Source organism: Nicotiana tabacum, chromosome 4, assembly GCF_000715075.1.
Source record: "Nicotiana tabacum cultivar K326 chromosome 4, ASM71507v2, whole genome shotgun sequence".
NCBI lineage: Eukaryota > Viridiplantae > Streptophyta > Magnoliopsida > Solanales > Solanaceae > Nicotiana > Nicotiana tabacum.
This window is the reverse complement of record NC_134083.1, coordinates 66,912,660-66,928,166: the sequence shown is the minus strand read 5'-3', so window position 1 is coordinate 66,928,166 and position 15,507 is coordinate 66,912,660.

Below are 15,507 nucleotides of genomic sequence, written 5' to 3'. Positions count from 1 at the left end.
AATATGCTATTTAGATAGCTGCTAACCCTGTGTTTCACGAGCGTACCAAATATATTGATATTGATTGTCACTTTATACGTATAAAGTGAGAAGGTTCAACAAGAGTTGGTTTCCACCATTTATTCCGAAGAGCAAGCTGACCTCCTCACCAAAGGCCTTACTCGATTATGGGGTCTATGTGTAGAGTCAGCAGCATACATACTCAATAGAGTTCCATCTACTGATTTGGACAATAAATTCCCTTTTGCTTCTCGATTCTCGATTCTGCTTCTACTTCTTGGAAGAAGCTACAATTTTTCGTTTCTTCCCAAAAGCAGAAAAACTGCTTCTGTTGCTGGCTAAACGTACTTTTCCGTCTTGGTCAAATAACTTAATTTTTTTTTAAATGTACTTTTTTGGAGAAAAAAGTACTTTTAACTTCCCATAAACTTGGCCAAACAGACTCTTGATTGGTTAAATACGTCAACCAAACGACCCCTTAACGTATTAGCTATGAGTTTCACCAAAAGTGTTACTCTAACTTCTATTAAGTGATTCTAAAGTGACACTTCTAACAGAATTATTTGAAGCCTACCTAGTCCTTAAAGCTCAAATTATGTACTATCTTTCTGTTATAGCTTTCTTGAACTTTCTAAAAGAGAAAACTTTGAACGTTCTATCTTATGTACTCCATTTCTTTTGGTCGACAGCACTGAACAACTTGACTAGTATTTTAACGTAACTGAAAAAGATGGCGATCTAACATATATATATATATATATATATATATATATATATATATATATATATATATGATGATGATTTGGCCCACAATCGGATATAATAAATACTTAATACATCTCAAATCAACCGTTACTTTAGCTCAAACAATTTATCCCAAAATAATTACTATCACTTTAATAATTCAAGAATAAATTTGTTAATTATTTTTAATTATACACTTAATATTAAAGAAAAATACTCCTCAATTCCCAAAAAGAATATGACAAGGATAATTTAGTGTCACGACTTAATTTCTCCTAAAGGACGTGATGACGCCCAACATTGCCGCTACGCAAGCCAACGCGTGAACTAGCCATGTATTTATTATTTTTAATAATTTCAAAGTAGTTGATTTGTGTTTATTGAGCAAATGAGAAGTGAGAAATTTAATAAAGTAAGCGTAAGCTCATAAAGGAGCAAGTACAATGATATAAATACCCCAAAAAATCATCAAATGTCTACTAGCATGTTTCCAAGTCCTGGTGTCAAAAGTGTATGAGCGACTAGTAGAATATACAAAACACTAAGCTACTGTCTGAAATAGAGTAGACATAAAGTAAATACAAAAGAGAGACTCCGGGTGCTGCAGAACGGATTCAGAAAGCAGCTCACCACTAAGCCTCGGGGTAACGGGGGTGTACGCCTGACTGACTATTAGTGCAGAAGTATAGCGTGAGTACATATGTACCCAGTAAGTATCCAGTCTAACTTCGAATAACTAGTGACGAGGGACCGACATCGACACATACTACGGGCCAACAATAAAATATAAGAATTTTAAATAGGCATTAGATACAAGAACAATAAAAATAACACATTAGCAAGCAGTGAATAAATGATTCTAACTGATAATAAATCCCAAAAATCTTCAACTAACACATACTAACTCCAGATAAAATTCGGGCCAATAAATAAGTTATAACCCCTTAATTCATAAAAATAATATCAAGTGTATTCGGGCTCCAAGCATTAACACGAACGATTTATGTCGAGGTCGTACGGCCAGATCTAAAATAATGTGTACACTGCCGAGAGTCGAGCGGCACAAATCACAGATGCATCTATTCTACTGCCGAAGCATTCGGCCTGCTCCACAAGAAGAGAGAATATTCTATGAACATCAGATTTAAAAGCTATTACAAGACTAATACACACGGAAGCACAATTTACATTAACGGTCAAGTAAACCGCCAAAACTCAAAGTAAGTAAAATTCGGTCTTTATGAATCCTTTATCAAGTTTCAATATAATTTAGGCACTTAAATTAACAAGTAGAATGCAAACAATACAAGCATTTCATGATTTGGGGTCCTAAAACTAGCCGGACTTAAGCATAATTAGTATGTACGCACAGACTCTCATCACCTCATGCATGTGTATCCCTCACAATTAGAAGCAAATAGTAATTTAAAACACCTATGGGGTAAAATTCCTCTTACAAGGTTAGGCAAGAGACTTACCTCATCTCAAAGCTCACTTTCCAGCCCACGAATACACTCTAAGGCCTCAACTTGGTGCCGAACAATCCGAAGCTAGTCAAATATTATATAAATTAATTAATATACACTCAAATGTTAATAATTTAGCTATTAGAGTTATTACCCAACCCAAACTGAAAGATTCCTAAAATTCTCCTCGGGCCCAAGTGCACGGATTCCGGACATATTCAAAGATAAATATTACCCATAACTCACGAACTCATATATATAATTTTTACCTAATTCCATAATCATTTTCATGGTAAATTTTCATTTTTATCAAACCCTAGGTTTTTCTAGGTTTTACAACTAGAACCACAATTTCTACACTTTATGTGCTAAGAATCTACCCAAAATGCATAAATTATCATCATCCTATTTAGAAATTACTTATCTCAAACTGCTAGGTGAAAACCCCTCTTCAAAGAGATCCAAAATCGCCCAAGAGATGAAAAAAATAAGCTAAAATAGCCTAAGTCCCAATATAAATGCACTTCACTGCCTCCCAGCGGTTCTCGCACCTGCGGAAGAATCTCCGCTTCTGTGGGACTGTTCCTTTGGTCGATTGTCTGCATCTTCGGAACACACACGATCCATGACCAACCGCACCTGCGGTCAAGTCTTGTATCTACGCGCCCGCTTCTAGGCTCGCCTCGCGCACCTGCGACCATGGCCAGGCTGCCTCTCTCCGCATATGTGGACCCCTTCTTCGCAAAAGTGAGTTCGCTTCTGCGGAAATCTTTCGCTTCTGCGGTTTTGCTTCTGCGGAACTCGCTGACTCCCCTGCATTTCGATTTTGCAAACGATACACCGCACCTGCGGTGCAGTTCTTGCGGCCATTCCCACCGCAGGTGCGAACGCACCAGATGCCAGCCACCTTCAGCTCTTCTCCAAAGAGCTATCAAGCTCCGTCGACCCTCCGAATCCTACACGGGAGACATGGGACCTCAACCAAATATACCAACAAGTTTGTAAACATAAACCGGACTCGCTCGAGCCATCGGAACGCGTACAATAATATCAAAACAAAGAACCACACTCCAAAACCAAATCGAATCAATTTATGAACTTCAAGTTCTTTCAACTTGCTCCGAACATGCTGAATCATACTTAAACAACTCAGAATGATACCTGTAACACGCTGAAAAATTTCAAAGTATTTAAGTGTACAACCCCGTACAATTTCGCAAATGAATTTAAGCTTTCGTGGTGTCGGAGTAGGTATACGTGTTTGAGGATTTTAGAAATTCTTCACTGCGAGCTTGCTCACCTCGGCTCGGACTTTTTGGGTTGAACAATGAACTGGAAAGTAAAGGAAATTTTTTGGCGGAAAAACGCATTTCTGCGGTCCATTATGCGACCGCAGAACCACTCTGCGGGCCGCATAATGGCCGCAGAAGTGAGGCAGGAGAGGGTTAGTCTGGGAGCAATTATGAGGTCGACTATGCGACCGCATAACTGTTCTGTGGTGCATTATGCGACCGCATAATAGTTATACGGACCGCATAGTGATCGCAGACACAAACAAATTTTTGGTCGTTTTGGGCAGCAATTATGCGATCGATATGCAGTCCGCATATTGATTATGCGATCGCAGAACCTATTTCAGAGCTTCATTTTTGGGTTTTTGCAACCCGACCTAACTTTGTTAAATACACGCAAAGGGTCATTTTTGAGCAAAAATTCTGATGTTTTAGAGAGAAGGGAGAGTGCTTTAGAGAGAGAGGAAACCCTAGGCTAATTATTCATCAAACCTTGCTCAAATCTTGGAAGATTAATAGGGAAATCTCACAAGTTCTTCATCTAAGAGGTAAGGTTCTATACCCTAGTTTTTAATTTTGAATTTGGGAAGAAGATGGTTGATTAGGAGTATGATTCTTGGGTACGAGAGTATTATTTATACATGCATGTATCAATAAGATTTGTGGAAAGATTGTTGAGTTTAAATAAGTAAGGATTGGGTTGTGGAGTGAAGGAAATCTTGTAGAAGAACCTTGTGGTTAAATTTGCACACCTAGTGTTTGATAAAATGCTCAAATGAACTGAGACCATGAATATCTTCCTAATAATGGTTCAATTTTGTTATGTCTCAAAATAGATTGGGATTGCTAGAATTTCCAGAACGTTGTAGTAATTTAAGGAAAGCTCAATTGAGGTATGTTGGTTAAACTTTTTCTCTTGGAATAGATATCCATAATGTTTCCGTAAGATCAAGTATGATTGGCTCAAGATTCCTAACTTCTTTATTCCGGGTTACTCCCTATACACTTGTTTATTCCGAATGAGCCTTATGTCGAAAGATAGATGTTCAAAGTATGGTTTGCGTATTAAAATGTTGTGGCTTTGAGTCGTGTTTTAAATGAGAACTAGTATACCAATTGGGTGAGAAAAACTCGATATGCTTAACACTCATAATTGCTCATATGGGTACCTAAAGACTTGATTGGAAGTGTCTTGTTGTTGATAATCTTTAAAGATGCTTGAAATTGAAATAAGCGGATTGAATAATTAGAGTATGGCCAACGTGCCAAGAATTTAAGTTATGTTGTGGCTAGTAGTGCTTATGATTTTAGAGGATGCGATAAACAATATGAAATGAGCCTCGACTCCACCGTTTTAAAAGTGCTTTGGAAATATAGAATTTGCCTAAGAACTTTTATACTCAATTCATGCCCATTAGTGGCTCCTTTAACTAATGCTTTATTTTATAAATATATTCAGTGTGATTCGAGTTCTATATACTCATGTGTTGAAATTGTACATTGTCATTTCTGGGGAAGAGTATTGCAAGAATAAATGGTGTATTGATTGTTTATGATTTTTCATGTATGTTTACATTGTTGGTTGGTATGCCTCATTCTTTGGGAAGAAAGCATTCGTGTTTGATGTTCCCATTTCAAATGGATTTGAAGTATATGATTTCTGAAATATTCTATATGTTCATATTTGATAGTGATCTTCGAAATTGAAAGAGGTGAAAGTGTGGAATATGAAATACGGCAATTGTGCCACGAATAAAGAATTTTGTAAATGGCCTAATGAGCCAAGGAAATATTGTCGTTGTGATCGACTGAAAATACTAATGAGAATTTATACAATGTGAAAGATGTTAAGGTGAGTACAATTGTATTTATGATATTTCTATTTTCAAATCAAATCAAAAAAATATTTTTGGGAGCATCATTAGCAAAACCGAGGAAAGGTGCGTCATAAGGCCCACACCTGAAACTACACATGCCGGTGTAGGGGCGTATATTGATTATTTCCCTTATTTGGGATTAAATTAGAACCTTTGGATAATTGTGATATTATTCCCCTTAATTAGGATGAAACTGGAACCTGTGTGGATTGGAAAAGTCAACCCACATGGCATATGTGGGAAGGCGGCCTAGCTGATCGGGTGGAGATCAGACGCCATGTTGCGCACATAGTGGTACTACTCTTGGTAACAACTTTCTTTTGCATCACCTGTCAAACCACATTGTCCTTGGGAAGATGACCTAGCCGATCGGGCGTTATTGGACTCCATGCTAACAAAGATGGTGGTATATCGGTGCTAATGATCTCCCAACCAAAATTATATATGAAGTTCGTAGTTTGAAAATTATTATGTTTTAACTGAACATTTTGATATTATTGATTGTGACTTGCTATTTCTATGTGTTGTCTTTTCTTATATGGGCATTCTATTTTGAAAGAGGATTTTTAGCTATACATACTAGTGCTATTCGATAGTACTAACGTCCCTTTTGCCGGGGGCGCTGCATCTTTAATGGATGCAGGTGGTTCTACAGCAGGCGACATTGATCAGTGATAGCAAGTACACTCTTTTCAGCTGATTTGGTAAGCTCCACTTCATTTCAGGGTCATGTATCTTTTGTTTCTCATGTACTGTATTTTGAGGTATAGTCGGGACCTTGTTGCCGACATTTCCATATTACTCTTCTATTGTACTTAGAGGCTCTATAGACAGACTGTGGGTTGTGGTTGATATTGGAAATTGAATTAGAAATGTTGGTATTTGAAAATCATATTTTTCATTAATTTTATAAACTCGTAATATTTTGGAATTTATAAATGAAGCTGCTAATGGGAATGAAATGGAAGTTGTTAATAAAATTTTTTTAGTGTTTGATTAAAGGAGTACATCTTCTCTTTATTCATGGATGAGTTTGGGTAGAAGAAAATCTAACAGGCTTTCTCGGCCGGGTTCTCTCGATTGAGTGCCGGGCGCGCTCCCCGAGTTTGGGGCGTGACAAACTTGGTATCAGAGCCTAAGGTTTTAAAGTGTCCTAGGATGTCTCAGAGCTGTTTCTAGTAGAGTCCTTCTTATCGGCGTGTTGTCGACCACATCTATAATGAGGAGGCTACTTGGACATTTAGGAATTTCACACTTCTTTGATACTCCAGATCGTGCGATAGAGCTCAAGATAGGAAGCTAATTTCCTCGTTATGTCTCATTTTGTTTTCCAGATGAGTAATCCACTAGTTCGAAACAGTGAGGAGGGAATGGCCGCGCCATTGAATCTGGGGAGATTACACAAGAGTTCGTTGGGAGAATGCGTTGAGCGGTGGAGGGGTTGGAAGAACTTATTGCTAAGGGAAGTGTCCTTGTTCCTACCAATATCACCGCACCACCGAATCGCGTGGTGAGGGAATCGGAGAAGCGAAAAAGGGTTGTTGGTACTAATGAGCTGAATTGTTTGGTTTGCAAGAAGCGTCACTTGGGGAGATGTTGGATGACTCTTGAAATATGTTATGGTTATGGAAAGAGGGGGCACAAGAAGAACAAATGCCCATGGTTGGGTACACCCATCCAGTTGTGTCCGTCATGCGGGAAGGAACATTTGTTGTCGTGTTGTGAGTATGCTTAGCAGCGCGTTAGGGGTGATGGCTTTGGGCAATACCAAAGGCCTGCACAGAAACCCGATGCTGGAATTATTACTCCCGCATTGGAAGTTTGGAGGAAGGATAAGGGGAATGCTTATGACGTATGCAGAAAGGGTAAATATCAGATCAGTGAGATAAATCAGTTTAGCATACCTCATCCCCGTTGTGTGAAGTGTGGGAGATGTCATCCGAGAGTATGTCACTATGGTACCAAAGTATGCTACAAGTGTGGTATGATGGATCACTTTCAAAGAGATTGTTATTTGTCTCGCCAGAGCTTGGGCATGGGTATGGCCAAGCCAGCCAGTTCTGTAGCTACTACATCCACAGCGCCTCCCCCAGCTAGAGGCACTATACCGCCCGCATGGCGTGGAGCAGCTAGGGGTGGTATTCAGAGCTCGGGAGGGCCTATCAGGTTTTATGCTATGAGGAGGCGTCAAAAGTTTGAGGCTTCTCCAGATGTGGTTACAGGTATATTGACTGTCCAATCTCATGATGTGTATGCTATTATTGATCCCGGTTCCACTTTGTCATATGTCACTCCTTATGTTACTATGGAAGTTGGGATAGAACCGGAACAACTTTATGAGCCGTTCTCTGCATCTACTCTTTGAATGAGACGCATTATTCGTGAAGCCACTCTACCACAAATTCTCTTGTTTACAACCTCTTGAGGAATTGAGATCTATAACTATGTCCTTAAATTGAGTTATAACTCTAGGATTAATACTTCCCACTTGCTTTCCTAACTTCCTAATAAGGGACTATATCTGATGAATTTCTTACGGAATCTTTTGATTCGAATGAATAACATCTGCGCATCTGTGCCTATGTGTGCATCATCGTAATAATTACCTAAGTGGTATCATATCCAATGTAAGGTAGCCTAGTGTTGAGATCCTTCTTAAGCCACTCTTTCTCTCTCCGGTGTACATAGCTCCTATGATTAGAACAATCATTTTACCCCTTTATGAATAGTATCATGAACCATTTTCACTGTCTAGTAACATGAGAGCATATCTCAACACCTATCATGTGCGTATATGTCAATTGAAATGGGGCTACTTGTCCGCATACAGTTTCTGAGAAATTTGAGATTTATCACAAATTTGTCACAGGGAGATCTTGTTGTTTACCCATCTTAGTGTGACTTTCATGTCCACCTAGATCATGCATCAGTAAGTAACTCACTTTGTACCTAGCATTGTAGTTGTACATGAAGTGGCCTAGTATTGCAGCTTGAGGGTTGTTATGGCAAAAACATGTCTAGCTCACAACAAAGTGTACATTCTCTCTAACTAATACATGATTTCATCCAAATATTAAGATGTCCTATCTACATGATTTCACTAGTGTGTAGTTGAAAGTTAAACAACCTTATGATGAGCATATTAATTTGAAAGACAAGTTTGTTGTATCTCTAGTCCTCTCATATAGGATCAACTATTGCGAAGGGTAAAGTTGTCAGAATGATAATAATATCACAAGTGTTCAACTTCTTTTTCATCCTCATGGGTTTGTGGCATAAATTTCTTGTGTCAAATACAGTTAAGATCATAATGCAACTTTGTGTATCTTGAAACCCATATCACATTCAGGGTGCTAGAATATCCTCATTTCGAGTTAAACTGATTTTCCCTACACTTCAGGAGGCGGCTAGTGTCACATAAGTGCTATCTCTCTTTGAGGCCTACTATTGCCAAACAAGGCATGTATGGAATGAAACAATTATTGATGTCCTCTTCATGACTCATCGCTTCCCAAGAATAACTGACGCTAATGTCTTTATCCTTCTGATTATGCCTCCCATATGTCACATGTCTAAAACGACTCACTTCTATTACATCTCAGAATCATGAACATAGTCCCTACATTATCAATGCCTACTAGGCAGCTCTATGCCTCATATGTCAAATCAATGATGTCATCACAATGATTAACAATGTCAGCACTATTGGTAGTAACCTTCATGTCTCTTAGGATATAACCTCTTGAAATGCCGTGCTCAACACATTGATGGATTCTTGAATAATTTTAGCCAATCTCAAATCTCGTTGTGCATCTTTATAGTAACTTATGGGGGTTGAAGGTTCAAACATGTCAAAGAAGAAGCATCATCCCGTGAGAAAATATATTGGATGTGAAATTTTATGGTAATGTTCAAGCTAGCACATCTTAAAGAAAAGTGTTGGAGGTTGCCAAAGGTTAAGTTTGGGTGTTCGGCGTGGAGATTTAGAGTTGAAGAAAGTGGATGTGTTATTATTAATATTTTATCCATAAGGATGCTATGTGAATTGTTAATAACGGTAAAGTATGTGAAGTCACATTAGGCCTTATGAAATCTTGAAGGAAATAGGCCAAACTATGAGTATGATATTTTCCTATTACTTTTCTTCATGTACCCGGAGTTTCATGTGTCCACTTCTAATAAGGTGAAGTTAATGGATATTGGGATTGTGAGGAGCAACTATTTGCTATACTTGTTAGAAATGTGTAGGAGTTTAGATTGTCTACGTTAATGTGTTATGGCGAAGCCTGTAAGTCGAGGAGGCCATATTGAGGGCCAAAAGTGTTAAGGAAATAAAATGTTCTCACTTGAGTGTATAGTTAAATGATTGTGGATCGAAAGGCACTCTCTTTATGTTACGATTTATATATGTGCGATTCTTGTCCAGATGCTGCTTGAGATAATGTAATGCATGTAATGTTGAGATTAGTGATGTTGATATACATAGAGATGCTTTGTTGAGTTGTGGATGTGTTGTTAGGAGTTGTTTTGGTGTTACTCTGACAAGTGGATAGGCCCAGTTACAGGGGAGACTCTAACAAAATTTTTGGAAATTTAGGGAGTTAGCCAAATTTTGAAACTACTAGTGAGTTGGGCCACATTTGATGCTAATAACGGATTTTTACCCTCATTCGAGGACGAATGATCCTAAGCGGGGGAGAATGTAACACCCCGGAAAATTTCGAAGTACTTAAGTGTACAACTCCGTAAAATTTCGCAAATGCATTTAAGGTTTCATGGTGCCAGAGTAGGTATACGTATTTAAGGATTTTAGAAATTCTTCGCGGTGAGCTTTCTCACCGCGACTCGGACTTTTTGGGTTGAACAATGCACTGAAAAGTAAAGGAAAATTATTGGCGAAAAAAGTGTTTCTACGATCCATTATGCGACCGCAGAACCACTCTGCGGGCCACATAATGACAGCAGAAGTGAGGCAGGAGAGGGTTAGTCTGGGAGCAATTATGTGGTCGACTATGCGACTGCATAACTGTTTTGCGGTGCATTATGCGACCGCATAACAGTTATGCAGACCACATAGTGATCGCAGACACAGACAAATTTTTGGTCGTTTTGGGCAGCAATTATGCGACCGATATGCGGTCCGCATATTGATTATACAATCGCAGAATCTATTTCGGAGCTTCATTTTTGGGTTTTTACAACCCGACCCAACTTCGTTAAATACACGTAAAGGGTCATTTTTGAGCAAACATTCTGATGTTTTAGAGAGAATGGAGAGTGCTTTAGAGAGAGAGAGAGAGGAAACCCTAGGTTAATTATTCATCAAGTCTTGCTCAGATCTTGGAAGATTAACAAGGAAATCTCACAAGTTCTTCATCTAAGAGGTAAGGTTCCATACCCTAGTTTTCAATTTCGAATTTGGGAAGAAGAAGGTTGGTTAGGAGTATGATTCTTGGGTATGAGTGTATTATTTATACATGCATGTATCAATAAGATTTGTGGAAAGATTGTTGAGTTTAAAAAACTAAGGATTGGGTTGTGGAGTGAAGGAAATCTTGTAGAAGAACCTTGTGGTTAAATTTGCACACCTAGTATTTGATAAAAATGCTCAAATGAGCTAAGACCATGAATATCTTCCAAATAATGGTTCAATTTTGTTATGTCTCAAAATAGATTGGGATTGCTAGAATTTCCGGAACGTTGTAGTAATTTCAGGAAAGCTCAATTGAGGTATGTTGCTAAATTTTTTCTCTTGGAATAGATATCCATAATGTTTCCATAAGATCAAATATGATTGGCTCAAGATTCCTAACTTCTATATTCTGGGTTAATCCTTATAAACTTGTTTATTCCGAATGAGCCTTATGTCGAAAGATAGATGTTCAAAGTATGGTTTGCGTATTAAAATGTTGTGGCTTTGAGTCGTGTTTTAAATGAGAACTAGTATACGATTTGGGTGAGAAAAACTCGATATGCTTAAGACTCATAATTGCTCATATGTGTACGTAAAGACTTGATTGGAAGTGTCTTGTTGTTGATAATCTTTAAAGATGCTTGAAAATGAAATAAGCGGATTGAAGAATTAGAGTATGGCCAACGTGCCAAGAATTTAAGTTATGTTGTGGCTAGTAGTGCATATGATTTTAGAAGATGCGATAAAGAATATGAAATGAGCCTCGTCTCCACCGTTTTGAAAGTGATTTGGAAAAATAAAATTTGCCTAAGAACTTTTATACTCAATTCATGCCCATTAGTGGCTCCTTTAACTAATGCTTTACTTTATAAATATATCCAGTGTGATTCGAGTTCTATATACTCATGTGTTGAAATTGTACATTGTCATTTCTGGGGAAGAGTATTGCAAGAATAAATGGTGTATTGATTGTTTATGATTTTTCATGTATGTTTACATTGTTGGTTGGTATGCCTCATTCTTTGGGAAGAAAGCATTCGTGTTTGATGTTCCCATTTCAAATGGATTTGAAGTATATGATTTCTGAAATATTCTATATGTTCATATTTGATAGTGATCTTCGAAATTGAAAGAGGCGAAAGTGTGAAATATGAAATATGGCCATCGTGTCAGGAATAAAGAATTTTGTGAATGGCCTAATGAGCCAAGGAAATATTGTCGTTATGAATGACTGGAAATACTAATGAGAATTTATACAATGTGAAAGATGTAGAGGTGTGTACAATTGTAATTATGATATTTCTGTTTGCAAATCAAATAAAAAAAAATGTTTTTGGGAGCATCATTAGCAAAACCGAGGAAGGGTGCGTCATAAGGCCCACACCTGAAACTACACGTGCAGGTGTAGGGGTGTATTGTGATTATTTCCTTTATTTGAGATGAAATTGGAACCTTTGGGAAATTTTGATTTTATTCCCCTTAATTGGGATGAAACCGGAACCTTTGTGGATTGGAAAAGTCAACCCACACGGCATATGTGGAAAGGTGGCCTAGCTGATCGGGTGGAGATCAGACGCCATGTTGCGCACATGGTGGTACTACTCTTGTTAACAACTTTCTTTCGCATCACCTGTCAAACCACATTGTCCGTGGGAAGATGGACTAGCCGATCGGGCGTGATCGGACTCCGTGCTAACAAAGATGGTGGTATATCGGTGCTAATGATCTCCCAACCAAAATTATATATGAAGTTCGTATTTTGAAAATTATTATGTTTTAACTGAACATTTGGATATTATTGATTGTGACTTACTGTTTCTATGTATTGTCTTTTCTTATATGGGCATTCTATTTTGAAAGAGAATTTTTAGCTATACATACTAGTGCTATTCGATAATACTAACGTCCCTTTTGCCGGGGGCGCTGCATCTTTAATGGATGCAGGTGGTTCTACAGCAGGCGACATTGATCAGTGATAGCAAGTACACTCTTTTCAACTGATTTGGTGAGCCTCACTTTATTTCGGGGTCATGTATCTTTTGTTTCTCATGTACTGTGTTTTGAGGTATAGCCTGGGCCTTGTTACTGACATTTTTATATTACTCTTCTATTGTACTTAGAGGCTCCGTAGACAGATTGTGGGTTGTGGTTGATGTTGGGAATTGAATTATAAATGTTGGTATTTGGAAATAACATTTTTCATTAATTCTATAAACTCGTGATATTTTGGAATTTATAAATGAAGCTGCTAATGGGAATGAAATGGATGTTGTTAATAAAATATTTTCAGTGTTTGATTAAAGGAGTACATCTCTTCTTTATTCATGGACGAGTTTGGGTAGAAGAAAATCTAACAAGCTTGCTCGGCCGGGTTCTCTCGGTTGAGCGCCGGTCGCGCTCCCCTAGTTTGGGGCGTGACAATACCAAATTTTGCTTGCAAGTCACAAATCACCATATGAAACTATTCTAAGGCTTGGAATCCCAATCGGACCTCGATAACATCATATCCTACGTCAAACCAAATTTAAAGAACTTGAAAACCTTCAATGCGCCAACTTCCAATAAAGTGTCGAAACGCTCCCGGGTTATTCGAAACCCGATCCGAACATACGCCCAAGTTCAAAATCATCATAGGAAGCTATTAGGACCATCAAATCTCGCTTCCAAGGCCGTTTATGAAAAATGTTGACCCAAGTAAAACTTAACCCTTTTAATCCAATTTTAAGGAACTAAGTCATAAAACAGTAAAAGCACATATGGGGAGTCTTATTTAGGGGAACGGGGATCTATAAAGAAAAATGAACGATCGTGTCGTTACATTCTCCACCTCTTAAACAAACGTTCATCCTCGAACGAGTCTAGAATCATACCTGGACTGCCGAATAAGTGTGGATATCTACTCCGAATTTTCTCCTCGGTCTCCCAAGTCTCCTCCGTGACTGGTTGACCCCTCCACTAAACCTTTACCACATAAATATTCTTGGATCTCAACTGGCGAACATGCCTATCAACAATGGATACTGGCTCCTCCTCATAACCCAGACTCTCATCTAGCTGAACCATGCTGTAGTCTAACACATGCGATCTGTCGACATGATACTTCTGGAGAATAGACATATGGAAAACCGGATGAATTCCCGATAGACTGGGAGGAAAAGCAAGCTCATAGGCAACCTCCCCAACTCGTCTCAACACCTCAAATGGACCTATAAACCTTGGGTTCAACTTGCCATTCTTCCCGAACCTCATGATTCCCTTCATCGGTGAGAATTTCAAGAGAACCTTCTTGCCCACCATAAATGATAAGTCACGCGCCTTCTCATCTACGTAACTCTTATGTATGGACTGTGCTGTGCGGAGTCGCTCCTGAATCAATTTTACCTTCTCCAAGGCATTCTCCACCAAATCAGTACCGTATAGCCTAGCCTCACCGGGCTCAAACCATCCGATGGGCGAACGACATCGCCGATCATACAAAACCTCAAATAGAGCCATATTAATACTGGACTGATAACTGTTGTTATAAGCAAACTCGGACAAAGGAAAGAATCGATATTACTGCCCTCTAAAGTCAATCACATATGCTCTGAGCATATCCTCCAAGATTTGAATCATCCGCTCTGACTGCCCGTCGGTATGTGGATGAATAACTGTGCTGAGCTCTAATCGGGTCCCCAACTCACTCTGTACTGCCCTCTAGAAATGCCAAGTAAACTGAGGCCCTCTATCTGATATGATTGAAACAAGCACACTATGCAACTAAACAATCTCGTGAATGTAAATTTGGGCCAATCTCTCTGAAGAATGCGTGGTCACAACCGCAATGAAGTGTGCCGACTTGGTCAATCTGTTGACAATGACCCAAACTGCATTAAACTTCCTCAAGGTCCGTGGCAACCCAACTACGAAGTCCATAATGATGCGCTCCCCTTTCCACTCAGGTATAACTATCTGTTGGAGTAGGCCACCTGGCCTATGATGCTCACACTTAAACTGTTGGCAATTTAGGCACCTCGCTAAATACGCAACTTGTCCTTCTTCATCCGCCGCCGCCAATAATGCTGCCTCCAATCACGATACATCTTCGTAGCACCTGGATGAATAGAATACCTAGAACTGTGTGCCTCTTCTAGAATCGTTTCCCTCAATCCATCAACATTAGGAACACATAGACGATCCTGGAGTCACAGAATACCATCCTTATCGATAGGAACCTCCTTGGCACCACCATGTAGTACATTCTCTCTGAGAAACAATAAGTGCGGATCGTCATACTGACGAGCCTTAATTTGCTCGAATAATGAAGATTGAGCGACAACGCTTGCAAGAACTCGGCTAGGCTCTGAGACATCCAACCTCACAAGTCTGTTAGCCAAGGACTGAATGTCTAATTCTAATTGCCTCTCATCTGCTGAAATGAATGCCAAACTACCCATACTCTCTAACTTTCTGTTCAAGGCATCCGCAACCACATTTGCCTTAACCGGATGATAAAGGATGGTAATATCATAATCTTTTAGTAACTCAAGCCACTCGCGCTGCCTCAAATTGAGATCCCTCTGCTTGAACAAATGCTACATATTGCAATGATCGGTGTAAACCTCACAGGACACCCCCTAATGATAATGCCCCCAGATCTTGAGAGCATGAACAATCGTGGCCAACTCCAAATCATGTATGGGATAATTCTTCTCGTGTGGATTTAGCTAACGTGA